This window comes from Sceloporus undulatus, chromosome 2, assembly GCF_019175285.1.
Source record: "Sceloporus undulatus isolate JIND9_A2432 ecotype Alabama chromosome 2, SceUnd_v1.1, whole genome shotgun sequence".
Classification (NCBI taxonomy): domain Eukaryota; kingdom Metazoa; phylum Chordata; class Lepidosauria; order Squamata; family Phrynosomatidae; genus Sceloporus; species Sceloporus undulatus.
The window spans coordinates 27,141,778-27,157,766 of NC_056523.1; the positions used below are offsets into that span (position 1 = coordinate 27,141,778).

The 15,989-nt window shown below is 39.4% G+C and overlaps 1 protein-coding gene across 7 annotated transcripts in view; it reads right to left on the bottom strand.

Annotated features, from left to right (window-relative positions):
* Positions 1-15,989, bottom strand: part of FHIT (fragile histidine triad diadenosine triphosphatase) — a 1,035,018-nt gene that overhangs the window by 880,037 nt on the left and 138,992 nt on the right. Inside the window, exon 1 of one of the 7 annotated variants that reach the window (XM_042455380.1) lies at positions 15,662-15,681. The exons of 5 other annotated variants lie outside the window; for them this stretch is intronic. The gene's annotated coding sequence lies outside the window, so the exon portion shown is untranslated. Of the gene's footprint in view, positions 1-8,280; positions 8,415-15,661; positions 15,682-15,989 lie in introns of those variants that run through there. One more of the 7 variants, XM_042455376.1, reaches the window with a different exon arrangement.

The window sequence follows — 15,989 nt, forward strand, 5'->3', positions numbered from 1 at the left end:
GCTTTATTTGTATAGCGCTGTGGATTGCACAGCACTGTACATACAAACAATAAAATAGATAAGAGTAAACCTGCCCATGGCGTACAGTCTAAGAAATAAGTACAATAAGATTATTTAATATAATAAGACTATTTCATTACTTTATAACTGAACTGCAATACTACAACTTCTGGGTTTTAGCTGTGTTTAACTTTAATATTGTAAGCTCCCTTGGGTTCCGCATTGGGAGAAAGAAGAGATCAGAAAGAAAGAAAGAAAGAAAGAAAGAAAGAGTAGCAAATGGTTGATGAAGATATTGTTTATTAAGTTGACAATGGGGTCAAATACCCACATGTCAGACCTGAGTCTGTATGAATTTGCTATAAAACATGACACTGAGAGAGTGAAATGTCCTGGTCTACTGCCAGAGGAAGAGCCTGCATGCTGTAGTGGTTTGAGTCTCAGACTAGGGGGTGCATTTATATTGTAGAAATAATGCAGTTTGACACCACTTTAAGTCTTGTAGCTCTATCCAAGGGAATCCTGGGGTTTGCAGTTTTCCAAGATCTTTAGCCTGCTCTGCCAAAGAGTGCTGGTGCCTCCCAAAATTATAAATCCCAGGATGGAACCATGGCAGATAAAGTGCTGTCAAACTGTATTATTTTTACAGTGTAAATGCACCCTTGGACTATGGAAGACAATGGTTTAAATCTGTACCTGGCCAAGGAAACCCACAGACTGACCATGAGCAAGTCTCACAGATTCTCTCAGTCATACAAGGGAGCAACGGCAAACCTGTTCTGAATAAATCTTGACAAGAAAACCCTGTGATAGGGTCACCATAAGTCACAATAGACCCAATGGCACACAACCACAACTACCCGAACATGGTCAGTTTCTTCATTTTTTTCCACCTAGAAAGATACAGTAGCACCAAGGCTAAATAAACATTGGCACTATTTCCCCCCTTTTCTGGTAAAAGCTTCTAGCACCGTATTTCAAAGTTTTTATTTTGCTACTCAGGCACATTATGTGCCACATTATTCTTCCTTTGTAAGGGGACAAGGAAAGTAGGCTGTTTTATGTCAGAGCATAAGTGAACAAAACGGGAGCAGATGTTTCATGGTATTTTTGAATACTGTTGTAAGCTTGCTTATATTCAGCTTAAATACTCTTAGAGCGCTCCCTCCAGAGAAAACAAAAACATGTTCAAGGTTTGCTTAACAGTGCTAAGCATTCAAAATCATCCAAGGAGGCATCATACTTGCCAAGATCTTGCAAGAGATAGGCGAAATAGGACAGTGAGTACCTATGTGCTAAGAAAGTAAACCCTGACTATGACTTTTCTCTGAATTTAAGGTTTATATTTGCAGGGAGGGAGGGGGAGAGAAGGTGGAGCTGTGATTTCACACAAGACAGTGTTTTTAAATGTCTGGGATTTGTCATTTCAGACTGTTAAATGTCAGCCCACTTGCTAATTACTGATTTCAATAGACTCCCTACTGATTTTAATTTTTTTAAGCCAAACTTTTAATACGGGAGAGGTCAAACACATTATATAAGCACATTCATTTGTTTAATTGGATATATATATATATATATATATATATATATATGGTCTTTACTAAACGACAAATCAAATGCTCTTGATTTCAGGGGAGAACATGCAGAAACGAAGATTATTTGACATAGGTCGTTGCTGAGGAAATAAAATGTGTCTTCAGCAAAATGTTATTTATTGCTAAAATTCATTTTCTCCTTGACATTTCTAAGATGCATTATTTTGCCCTTTGGTTTAACAAAATTGTTCCCTAAAACTGTATTTCCAGCTATTTATTTTTTACATTTGCTAAAAGGGTTTGATTATGTCTGAAAATGACATTTCCACTCACTGCCAATGTCCTCACCAGCATTCTGGTGCAATAATGTATAATGAAGGAAAGGCACTTAAGACTAAGTGTGTATTCCTGCTCTGTAATGTTTTTACATCAGTGTCTCTCTTTGTTCCTGAAAGATAATAGAGGCAACATCTGTACAAGTCAATATACTGCCTTTCGTGATTTTTGGCTTGAAAAAGTCCAGCACACCAAAACAATTTTGAGGGCGGTCAAGAATGAGACAAAGTCGCTAAAGTAAAAGAAAATGCATTAGTGTTTGATAGATGCCTCCAGTAGTTTATGAAACATATCCAGGAGTACCCGTGTTGGCCATATAGCAAAGTACAGTAACATCCAAAATCAACAAAACGGTGATAACTATATTGGGACAACCAAAATGCCTAAAAGATATGTTACAAGCTTAACAACATCTTGAAAAAATGAAGGCCTATGACTAACATTGACAATTTTTTCCTCCTATATGATTTTTAACATTTTTGCCTGATAAAGAAGCCAATGGAGCTTTGAAAGCTTACAATATGTATTTTTGTTGTCCCAATAAAGGTATCACTGTTTTATGGATTTCGGACATTATGATACTTGGGTATTTTATAGCAAAAAACGCCCATTTCCTCTTCTACAAAAGTAAGTCCCAAACTTGAGGGAGAAGTGCCCTGGAAATGACCGTGGCTCATCCATTGCCCACTCCAACACTCTTCTCTGTGTTGGATGGAGAAGGGCACAAAAACACTTTGAAATACAGTTTTCCCCCCCAAAGGTGGCAGTAGAATTGGAGACAGATAGGGCTATATGGGTGCTCCCTCTGATACTGCCTGAACCTTTTAACCTATAACCATGTAAGCTCAGAGATTACAGTTGGCCCTCCACATTTATGGTGTCAACTTTTGCAGATTTGATTAATTGTCATTTTGATTACTATGTTTTCTCTAGGAATCTCTAGGTCCTCCAGCACAACTTTGGAGGACCTAGAAGCCCTAAAGAAAACACTTCTCTAGGCATTTGTAGGTCCTCCAGCATGATTCTATGATCAACTTCTGGCAGATGTTGACCGTAGAGTTGCACTGGAGGACCTGGAGATTCCTAAAGAGATGTTCTCTTAGATAAAAAAGAACAGTATTTCACCCCTAACCCCAGCGAATGTGGAGGGACTGCTGTACTTCATTTCCTTTCCCTCCAGTCCTCTCCTCAGCATGTATACTCGCAATACTTTAACAAAACAAAATCCACAGAAGATTGGGTTTTGTTTTATCTTGTGTATGGCCAACATGGATACCCCTGAATTCTTTTTCAAATTACTGTTGTTATCTCTGGGTGGAGATCCTGTAACAAATGGCTCGTCTACACTGGCCAAAATAGTATTCTGGCCCTATAGCTGCCCCGGATTCTCTCCGTTACATTCGCACTCTATAGCGACGCCAGAAAACTGTCTACATATGCACATCCACTGTGTTCCCAGCCTTACTGACACAAGTCATTCTCTGAGGTTAAAAACAAGGTGCCAAGCATTGATTACATGGCTGGGCAGCTCACTGAGACCTCAGAGGGAGCGACTCTTCCCAGTAGTACCAGCTGGCAACACAGCTAGGATGGAAGTGTAGACAGCCAGCTGATGTGCTTTTAATTGTGTTTTATGTTTTAATGTATTGCATCCTACCTTGAGGTGAGTCAGGAAATAAATTATTGTTTTGCAAGCGGAGATTCATTTTTGCCCCACTGTACCATGTTTGCTTCACTCTACAACCCTTCTGCCAAGCTGACAGCTACTCTTCATATGACGATCCTGATGCAAACAGGGATCAAAAACATATTACATCCTGCCTATGCAAGTCAAATGCGGCTGGATTAGGCCTTTAGTATTGTAATAACTGTAGTGATTACTGGAACAAGCCAAAGCTGTTATTTAAAAAAAAAAAAGGTGAAGACTCAATAATGTATTACTAGTACTGAATTCAGGGGGAAATACTTTTTATAAAAATAAAAATAAAAGATTAATATAAATCATGCTTTTCCAAGGCTAAACATGGTAGAACCTGATAAATAGCTGACATCTGAAGTATCTGCTTGAAATTAAATTGCAAAAAAATATGTTTCCCCAGCCTTAAGATTTTAAACTAGCTCTACCTTCCATCCTGAGGGATAAATAAAATATCGTGGCATTTCTTTGGCATTATTGGGGGCTAAAGAGACCTTTTAATTTTGCAAGATAAAGAGTGGTAAGATAAAGGATCTACAGAAAATAATAGTATATGGAGGGAAATAGCCATGTTTAAATGTATTTGCTTCAAGGCCATGAAATATAGAATGACCTCGTGTGGTGGAACAAAAAGCTCTGGATTCTGCCCTTCAGTGGAAAAGGAAGCTTGAAACTAAAAGTGGAAAGAGAAGCCTATTTTCTCTTTGAATGCTAGAACATTAAGGTCTACAGTTTGAGGTTATTGGTCAAAACACTGTTGTGATGTAAGAAAACCCAGGTGTGCACCCAAATGCTTCATGCCCTCTAATATTTCACATACAAGAACTGGGACACATCTGGTTCAGCAACATCATACCATAAGGGTGTGGTGAGGCTGAAAGAGGGCAAAAGTGATTAATGGGGGGAAACTACATAAAACTATTATTTTCAGCAGAGAACCATTTCTGGGAAAGTCTGAAAAAATAAAACAAAACCTTAGACTGATAAAACACAATGCTCTGTTGTGTTTGTATGTGTGTATACACATGCATGTAGGAACATCATAATTAACAATAAAAATAATATTATACAATAAAGTTAAAAGATAAAGGTTTTCCCTTGACAAGATTGTCTAGACATGAACACTGTATGGGGCGGTGCTCATCCTTACTAAACTAAAGAGCCAGCATTGTCAAAGACAACTCTGTGATCACATGGCCAGCATGACTGCACAGAACGCTGTTACCATCTCACCAAAGTGGTACCTGTTTATCTACTTGCACTTCTACAGGCTTTCAAACTGCTAGTTTGGCAGAAGCTGGGACTAGTGATGGGAGCTCACTTCATCCTATGGTGCTTGGGCCTCAAACTGCCAACCTGCCAATCTTGTCAGTGTCTTAACCGCTGGGCCACCACATCCCTAATATTATACAATACATTATAATGTGTACATTCTTGTAAAATAAAATAGTCTTTATCAGACTTGCTCAAAAGTAGCTTTCTTTCCGTTCCATGTTCACGGGATTCACTCAGCATTCATGCATGCCCCAATGCACATTCCAGATCAGGCCAAAATCCAGCTTCCCCACAATATTACTCTCATCCTAACTTATTTCACAGGGTTGTGGTTAGGATAGAAACGCAGGTGGTGGGATGGGGAGTAGATGGGGCAGAATGAATTAGAATACTTTTAGTTCCAGGCGGTAAATGTAATGAAGTTGTGATGAAAATAATAAAAATGGAAACTCTCACTCTTAGTTTATAAATTCCCTATTCCTGCGCTGTGCTCCTAAGCCCTGAAATCATCATCATTTAGAAGCAGGAGACTCTCGTGACTCTTTGCTCCTCGCACCCATGTCTTTGTCTTGTGTCTTATAGATAAGAAGAAAAGCTTCCTGCTTGATTTACAAGTGCTAATTAAGGAATTATTTTTTAAAATTACATACTCCTCGTTGTAAACATCCAAAGTTCCCATATACTGTTTATTTCGAGCAAACATAGCCATCCTTGGGATAGCCCAAATATGTTGATGAATGGTAGACAGAGAGGATGTGCTTGATCTATGATGTCAACGCTTCAGAGAGGACCATTCAGTTTTCTCAATTTGGATCCTTCCAGGTGGATCTATTTCTACTGAAATAAACTTTTTTGTACATCTTGCTCATCTTGCTTGTTAATTTGAGACCCTCTTTGATAGACAACGAATCTCACCACTGGAAAAACTATGACTGTAATAAAGAAATAGATGCGTTACAATAGCCTTTTAGACCATCTCAGCCTAGAAATCCTGTACACATTTACTAAGCAGTTGTTATTATTATTATTATTATTATTATTAACCTTTATTTATGAAGCGCTGTAAATTTACACAGCGCTGTACATGCAATCTTTTTAGTTAGACGGTTCCCTGCCCTCAGGCTTACAATCTAAAAAGACATGACACAGAAGGAGAAGGGAGTGGTGACGGGAAAGGGTAAGAGGTCCAGCAGTCCCTTGGAACTCACTGGGGCTTACTTCTCAGTAGATATGGATAAGATTGCATTGTTTATGTAAATGGAACATTGCTCTCTAGGGAGTGAAACATTCTCAAAGTATAGTGTTTTAATTCTTTGCGAATTTTATTCTCAAAGGAAGCAACAGGCTATTTTACCAGTTTTCTTCCCAATGAGAAAAACTGAGCAGTATTGGAAGACTATTCACAATTTGGGGCGAATTTTGTAAAAACTCGTTAGTTCAGGATTCTCCTCCTCAGGGGTTACTAACACTTGAGAAATGGAGGTTTGACCAATTTTTTCAAATATTTTTAAACATTCCTTCCATCACTAATAAACAGGCATCACTGTACTAGTCATGTAGCACTGGGCTACTGTAAGTTACAGTCTCTTTCCTACGGACTATGCAGCTGTCAGATGTACACATTTACACACACAGAGGATTAATAAATCAAAAGGGAAGGAAAGCAGAGTGAAGAAAACCAATAAAACTTAAGCCTCAAAATATAAGATTCATGCAAACATTAAACACAAACTAAAATCAGAACTGAAGGGAGGAGAAAAATATTTTCAAATCAGAAATGCTGCTGTGCAATATTGATCCCATCTTAAGGAAATCAGAGGTGGAAGGAAAATCTAAAATTCACCCAGGGAAGGGGAATCCGTGTGTCTCCAAGAGAGACTGAGAAACAGGCCACAATTTTGAAGATTCAACTGGGATCTTCTCAAAGAAAGCCTCTTATAGTTGTTAGGGCTCTCCAACTTTCCTGCATTGTACAAATAGTGTGTATTCACAGAAGAATAACGTTAGAAGAGACCTCAAGGGCCCTCCAGCCCAACCCTCTACCATGCAGGAACACACAATGAAAGCAATCCTAACAGATGGCCATCCAGCACTCTTTGAAAACCTGCAAGGAAAGAGACTCCGCCACTCTCTGAGGCAGCATATTCCACTGTCAAACAGCTGTTACCATCAGTAAGTTCTTCCTAATGTTGAGGTGGATTCTCTTTTCCTGTAGTTTGCATCCATTGCCCTGGGTCCAGTTCTCTGGAGCTGCAGAAAACAAGTTTGCTCCTTCTTCAATAGTACACACCCAGCTCCCTAAGGAGCTCTCATAGGACATGGTTTCTATACTTTTAACCATATTGGTCACCCTTCTCTGGACACACTCATTTGTCAACATATTTCTTGAATTGTGGTGCCCAGAACTGGACACAGTATTCCAGGTGAGGCCTGACCAAAGCAGAATAGATTGGTATTATTACTTGACTCAATCTAGACACTATATTCCTATTGATGCAACTTGGAATTGCATTGGTTTTTCTAGCTGCTACATCACACTGCTGATTTAGGTTCAGCTTGTTGTCAACTAAGATGCCTAGATCCCTTTTACAATGGAACCTTGTTATCGACTGGGGTTTGGTTCCAGGATCCCCAGTGGATAACAAAATCTGTGGATGCTCAAGTCCCATTAAATATAATGGCAGAGCAAAATGGTGCCCCTTATATAAAATGGAAAATCAAGGCTTGCTATTTGGAATGTATACTTTTAAAAAATATTTTCAAGCCATGGATGCTTGAATCCATGGATAAAAAATCCATGGATAAGGGGGGCTAACTGTACATGCACTGCTGTCAAGCCAGGTGTCCCCCATCCTATATCTGTGCATTTCATTTTTACTGCCCAAGTGTAGTACCTTACATTTCTTCCTGTTGAATTCATTTTGTTAGTTTTGGCTCAGCCTTCTAATTCATTAAAGTCATTTTAAATTGTGATCCTTCCTTTGTGGTATTAGCTACTCCTCCTAATTTGGTGCCATCTGCAAATTTAATAAACATGCCCTCTATTCTATCATCCAAGTCACTGGTGAAAATGTTGAAAGGCATTGGGTCCAGGACAGAACCCTGCTGCACACGAGTAATCACTTCTCTTCAAGATGAAGAGGAGCCATTGGTGAGTACTCTTTGGGTTCAGTCAGTCAACCAACTGGAAATCCATCAAACAGTAGCATTGTCTTCTAACCCATATTTTACTAGCTTGTTTGCAAGAATATCATGCGGAACCCTGTGAAAGGCCTTACTGAAATCAAGATATGCTACATCCAGTGTTCCTTTCGTCTACCAAGCTTGCAATTCTATTTTTAAAAAAAAGAGAGAGGGAGAAAATTAGTCTGGCAAGACTTTGTTTTTAAGAAACACATTCTGACTTTTAGTGATCATGACATATATTTTACTTACTCCAAGGATTTATTGTCACATAACAGGCTGCAAAATAGCTGCAACTACGGTTTCAACTTTGCTTTTTCTCTTGTTCCGACTGTGAAAGGCAAGACTCCATTCCCTCCTCTCCTGTCCAACTGCTAGGTTGCCTCCTGCTGAGATAACTAAGTAAATAATACTTTGTATTTTGAACTCAGAGCTTGTAGCCAAGAAGCAATGGGTGGGGGAGGGGAGCATGACATTTTAAAAGCAGCTAAGAAAGCAGGAAAGTAGAGAACTAAATGTGACCATCCCAAGTGAACTGAGACAATTGTGTGATATGAAAACTTAAGCATATGTGAGAAAGAATTTAGTGACAATTTTTGGGAAATGCCAGTTTGATGGACTATTACTGTCAAATGTGCATTGTTCCCAGTCCTGTAGAGAACTGTAACTATATCCAGCTGAGATTCACCTCACTCATTCACCATTCTTGTTCCATTCTTGATATAGTTAATACAATTGTGACTCTTTACTCAACATTATTGTCTCGTGTCATCATTCTGGAGTGAGGGGGGATGGCCTACCTTTTAAAAAATAAAGAAAACTTGTAGAGGGGAAGAACAGTTAAATAAACAGAAGAGCAACTGAAAGGAAATAAATAAAATGATGCAGAGTGCAATGTGAAGTTGAAGGCTTTCACAGCCAGAATTCATTTTTGGTGGGGGTTTTGGGCTATGTGGCCATGTTCTGGAAGAGTTTATTCCTAACGTTTCACCAGCATCTTCTCTGAAGATGCCAACCACAGATGCTGGAGAAACATCAGGAATAAACTCTTCCAGAGCATGGCCACATAGCCCAAAACCCCTACCAAAAATTGCAGAGTAAAATGTTTCACTTTACAGATACTGGAGTTTATTCTTCTTCTTGCGCCCCTAGTTACAGTTTTCCATCTCCCAATATTCAACGGTCTATGGCACAACCCACATATAATGCTATTTGGGAGTCCCCCTTACATTTTCTTTTTCTATTCTATTTCTGCAACGTTCGAGGTTCCCCAAGTCTTCCAGCCCTTGATGGTGCCATTTTGACTAATAAATAATGGCACTTACACTCTGAGAATCAGAAATCAAGGGAACAATGATATCAAAAAATTGCAGATATGAAAGAATGAAACACAGGCATAAACAGAGAGATCAGTATCACACCCGGAAAAAGTAAGAATGAAAAACAGGCAAAGGAAAGAGCAGAGAAGTCTGAAGGTAAAGATTTATCACACCTTATTCCACTTGCAATACAATATATTTTAACTTGCTGACAGTAATGTGGCCCTTGTGTACAGTACAGATACTTTGTCACATGCTTACCACTTCCTACAATATCTAACTATCCTCATGAGCATTTTTATCTCACTCTGTTAATAAAAATGCAAAATGTGAATCTTCGAAAAACACATCAGCTGCTAGTCTCCAAAGAAAATACAGAAGTTTACAGTGATTAAAATAAGCAAGTGTGGTTCTTTGAAAACAGAACACAAAAAGTCATTTGGGTGGCCATCCCAAGCACCTCTTCCGGTGAGAAAGACTGACATGTATAGGATTGCACTGTTCAGCTCCCATAGAGTTAACAGCACAATTCCATTATGTGTCGAAGATCCCTGGCGGCACAGTGGCAAAATGCCTGTACTGCAGCCACTCACTCATGAACCACAGAATTGTGAGTTTGATCACAGCCAGTGGCTCAGGGCCGACTCTGCCTTCAAATCCATCTGGTCACTAACATGAGTACCCAGCTTGTTGGGAGCAATTAACCTACACACTATAAACTGCTTAGGGAGTGCTTAAATGCACTGATAAGTGGTATAGAAATGTACTTGCTATTGCTATTGTCCCATTGATCTACACAGGAAAACTGCCAGAAAATTGAGGTTGTCCTGCAAATCCCTATTTAATACCATTGCTTCATTTAAAAAGAGCCAGATATGAACATGTTGTTTGCCACAACAGCAACTCCTGAAGCTGATGAGATATATTGAATATTAATAGCATGAAACATGTCTTCCAATTACGTATTACATATAAACTATTAAATTATTTATGAAATAATTAGTACAAGATACAGTGTTATCTTAATGTTTAAAATGCAAACAGAAAAATAAAAGCTGCAGAATGCAAGCCAATAATGGCAATCAGGTCTCCCAAAAGTGAGGCACAAAGGACAAAATAGGGGATGTGAAAATCTATCAGATCTCATTCTCACTGCATTCCTTAGATTCCCCCCAGTCCTCACATCCTTATTCCATTCAATTATGAATTGTTTGTTCTCTTCTCACATGGAATTCCATGCATATTTGCGTACACATTTTTCAGATGTACAGATTTCCCTCCTGTGCACAATTTGTTGTTTGTGAGACATTTAGCCTTCCCTGTCAGAGAGCTCTGGTGTCACAATAAACTACAATTCCCAGGATTCCTTAGCACTGTGCCAGGGCAATTAAAGCAGTCTCAAACTGGATTATTTCTGCAGTATGTTTTGAAGCCAAGAAAGAGCAATTGGTTGTCAATTGCTCTTTCTCAGTCTAAGCTACCGACAGTTATTGCAAGGACAAAACAATGCCACTTAAAGGCAGGGTAGGAGTAATACATGAAGAATTTGTTGTTGTTAACTGCCCTTGAGTCAATTTTGACTAATGATGACCCCGTGGATAAGACATCTCCTAGAGTCCTTGTCTTTCACTGTTCTGCTCAGTTCCTACAAAATTCCTACCTGTGACCTCCCTAATAAAGTCCATCCATCTAGCATATGGCCTTCCTCTCTTTCTGCTTCCCTCCACCTTTCCTAGCATTATTGTTTTTTTCAATGAGTCGTGACTTCTCAAGATGTGTCCGAAGTACGACAGATTCTGTTTTGTCATCTTGGCTTCCAGCAAGATTTCTGGTTTGATCTATTCTAGCACTCATTTGTTTGACTTCTTGGCTGTCCATGTTATCCTCAGCCTCTTCTCCAGCACATCTCAAATGAATTTACTTTCCTCCTATCTTCTTCCTTAAATGTCCAGCTCTCACATCCATACATCATCATAGGGAATACAATGGCTTGTATGATTCTAACTTTTGTGCTGAGTTGTGTATCTTTGCATTTTACGATCTCTTCTAGTTCTTTCATAGCTACCCACCCCATTCCTCATCTTTTGATTTCCTGGTTGCAGTCCCCATTTCTATCAATATTTGATCCCAGGTATGAGAACTCATTTACTATTTCTATATCATCTAGGTTGAATTTGTCTAGATTTTCCATTGTCATCATTTTTGTTTTCTTTATAGAATCATAGACTCATAGAATCGTAGAGTTTGGAAGAGACCACAAGGGCCATCCAGTCCAACCCCCTGCCATGCAGGAACTCTCAGTCAAAGCATCCCCAACAGATGGCCGTCCAGCCTCTGCTTAAAGATCTCCAAAGAAGGAGATTCCACTACACTCCGAGGGAGTGTGTTCCACTGTCGAACAGCCCTTACTGTCAGGAAGTTCCTCCTAAGGCTGAGGTGGAATTTCTTTTCCTGGAGCTTGCATCCATTGTTCCAGGCCCTGTTCTCTGGAGCAGCAGCAAACAAGCTTGCTCCCTCCTTCAACAGTAGGCGTGCCTTTTCACTTTCTTCCTTGAATTTCCTCATTAGATGTTCCAGGTCTTTTAGATTTTATGCTAGTATTATGGTGTCGTCTGCATATCTTAGATTATTGATATTCCTTCCTCCTATTTTCACTCTTTCTTCTTCTGTGTCTAAGCCTGCTGTTCTTACAATATGTTCTGCATAAAAGTTATAAACAGGTAGGGTGATAGGATGAAGCCTTGTCTGAGTCCTTTGCCAATTGGGAGCCATTCTGTTTCTCCGTTGTTCTGTTCTGACACTCATCTCTTGACCCAAGTACAGATTTATCAGCAAGACTATCAGATGTGTTGGCTCTCCCATGTCTTTTATGATCTATATAGTCAAATAGGCTTTGGTATATATAGTCTATAAAGCATATGCTGGTTGTCTTTTTGAATTCCCCCAGTGCGCTCCAGTACCCTTCGTATGTTTGCGATGTGATGCCTAGTGCCTCTTCCTTTCCTGAACCCTCCATGTGTGGTTGAAGTCTATGTTGCAGAATTTTGAGTATGATTTTGCTTGTATGGGAGATTAGTGGTATGATCCTGTAATTGCTGCAGTCTTTCATGTCTCCTTTTTTTTTGTGGATGGGGATGTTGCTGATCATTTCCAACCTGTTGGCTATCATTTTGTTGCATATATGCAACAGATGCATGTAGATACAGCCATCAAAATGGAACCATTTCACCTGTAAGCATGAGATGAGTCAAAACGGGATTAGTGCTCATGAAACAGCTATTTGCCTGAACACAAACACATAGATAGATTCCATCAAGTAGCATGTGTCTTTAGGCCAGTGGAGGAGAATGGAGAAAGTCTATTACTCCTCCATTACTATTTGTTCTATTCTTCCTTATATTTCAGAATGACCAGAATGTGGAAAAGTCTGTTCACACAGCACCGGTTGTCAAACACCTACTATGTCTTCAACCATTTTCACAGATGAGGCTTGAAACCTTCATTTCTTCAACTGCTGTGAATGGAAAATCAGCACTTGCCAGTATGTTCATTTGCATTGCAAATAGCTATTACCCACTTCTTCTTGCACATTATCACCTATCAGTCAAGCCTCCCAGTATCATGAGGCACACTTACCATGTGTAAGACATAAAGCCTTACACACAGGAATGCCATAAACCTTGGGGGGGAAATCATTTGTCACCCTATCCAAAACAATAAATTGGCATGCATGTTTCCATGTGTCTAAATCTATAAAACCTATACGTTCTCAGTAACCCAAAAAGTAATGTATTATTGAGTTTTACACTTTACAAATTTTAAAACTTAGAATGATGTGCTAAAAAGAAGTAGTTCAATGATTTTTATCATAGACTTTGAATATAAGATCAGATTCCAACAAATAAAGTCTTATGTAACTGGTGCTGCTTTGCCTTTGCTAGTCACTCAATGAAGATAACACAATGAAATCTTAGAAAGAAAAAATATCAATCACATCTAATGGGCACAAATATGGCACCAATCCCTGGAACACTAGGGGAAAAAACTGCCAGTCTCCAAGTCATACAGTTTGAGATGCACCATTTTAGATGATATGCATTCCATTACTTCATATTTGTTCTCAGAGTGGTGTGCGTACACCAACAAATGCACATATTTGCCTAAAACACACATACATAAGTATGCATATATTTATGGACTCTTTTTATTGTACTGCATTGTATTCTATTCCATTTATATTTCACTTTTCTCCTATTGTGGGACCCAAGGCACCCATTGCACCAATTAAAACAAAAAGCATAACCAAAAGACTTTTATATGCTTCCAATTTTAAATGCAGGATGCAGAAATTGTGCTCATCTTTATGCTGTTGCACAGCAACTCACATCAGCCTTGTCCAATATGGCCAGAGAATATTCCTTGCAATTATTAAGCATTCAGTGACAGGTGAGAGACAATATGCTTTGTGGTTTAAGTGCTAATACTCCAGAAGACAAGAATCCCCACTTGATCACTGAAACCTACTGAGTAACTTTTTCGGAAAGTCACTCTCAGCCTCAGAGGAAGGCAAGGGAAGAGTTCCTGGTTATTTCTATAGCACACCTACCAAAACAGATAGGGGCAACAGAAAGATGGGAATCTACCTCTGAATACCCATATCATATTTGATAGAGTACCAGAACACTTAGCATTTTTAATAGCGTGCATGTGAGGGATAGCTTGAAAATCAACATCGACGATCTCACAAATCATAACACCTGCATGGCCTACTCTGAAGTGTTATGATTTGTGAGATCATCTGAAAATATCTCATTCATCATTGCTGAGCAAATAACCATCATGCTCCCTGCTTCATTTTCCTTTTTTATTTTAAAGCACATGTGTTCAACAAGGATTTAACTTCAAGGGAGACTAAAACAATAAGCACCACATGACTGCAACTGAACAAAAAACCATGTTTACTTTTCAGGATGGAAGACCAATCCATAAATCTATTACCTTGTTGGCTAAATTGTTCAGTTTCCTACCACTTCCTCCACTTTGAGGCACACCATGTCAGTTAAATTTGGGTATTTGTGTCTAGAAATCACTAAACACTAATCACCTGACTGAAGAATTGATCTCCAGCTTTCACATACCCAACATTTATAATTAGAGACAACACTGGTGCATTTAGAAGACTGAATCAGACAAGTTAAAATTTTCAACAAAATTGTATCATCAGCCAGGCAACTCCATCCACCCATTTTTTGTCTGTTAAAAGACGTAAGCATGGTGTAGTGGTTTACATGTTGGACTCTGACTCTGATGATTAGGGTTTGATTCCCCGCTCAGCCATGGAAACCTACTGGGTGACACTGGGCAAGTCACATGCTCTCAGCCTCAGGGGAAGGCTATGGCAAACCTCCTCTGAACTAATCTTTCCAAGAAAATTGCCATAGGATCACCATATGTCAGAAATGACTTAAAAGCACACAACAATAAAGAAAAAGCTGTCAGCGCAACTGCTGGGGTCCAACAACCACTGTCAGCAACTCAAACGAGTCCTGGGGTTAAATCAGACCCTTGTAGCAGAGCTGGCAATTTCCAGGAGCCGAAGCGTGGCTCCAAAGTCCAATTTGGATGACAGCAACTGGATGTCTTCCAGGAACTGCAGCAATGCAGGAACCTCCAGGGACACACAGCAAACTGATGCTGTAGCTTCTTCTGATAAACCACCAGAGAAACTAAGTCCTCAAAGTGCTCTTTATTCACAGTGCTATAATATAAAACTAGATCTCTAAAACTCCAAACCATACCAATTCAACTCCTTCTACAAACCCACACCACACCCTTGCAACCCCTGGGCTTATATAGTCTCCAGACCATGTGGTCTCTCAAACCCAGTGAGTTCAGGTGTGTAGCCGTGTCATGTGTCTCCTGTGCAATCTAGACACATGGTTTCATCATCCATGGCTACGTGCACTTGGGCATTTTAGTGTCCTTGAGCCAATGAGCTTCAGCTGTGCTGATCAACCTTGCCACTCTGCTGAATGCTCATGGCCAAACACACACACATCAAGCATTTCCCTGTGTGCTGTGTTTTAAGCCTTCAAATCCCTGACAAAAGCTCATCTGTTCTAATATAGTTGTGTTTTCCTCTTCTGCAGCTGTGCATAGCATTTTCACTGTGCATTACATATTCTCCAACAGTCCTAATTTGGTAGGCACTCTGTAGTCTAAAAAAAAATGGAAATTTGCCATGTTCTATTTGGTACATGTACATGCGTACAGGTACACCTTCCTTCATGAATTTTCAGTGTGCTGAATACAACCTCCAGGTCTTGCTGATGTTTTCTTCATTTGCTGTTCACCAGGGCTGACTTCCGTACATTTAACCTTTGTAAGAAAAATATAATTCTTTCATTACATTATAGGAAAAAGTTCCCAATGACTGATGGAAACATGTATTGAAAGAAATGTTACAGTCAGTTTGCTTCATATTTGCTACATAAAAATCTTTTGGACTATTTTCTCTAAGGCAGCAATCAGGAAATACACTCAAAAGCTTCTTGTTCTGACACTCTGCACCAGTTGTACCCAGAACTGCATCATAAATTGCAGGAATGCTCCCCCTCTGGAGTTATGTAAAGTTATGCAGAT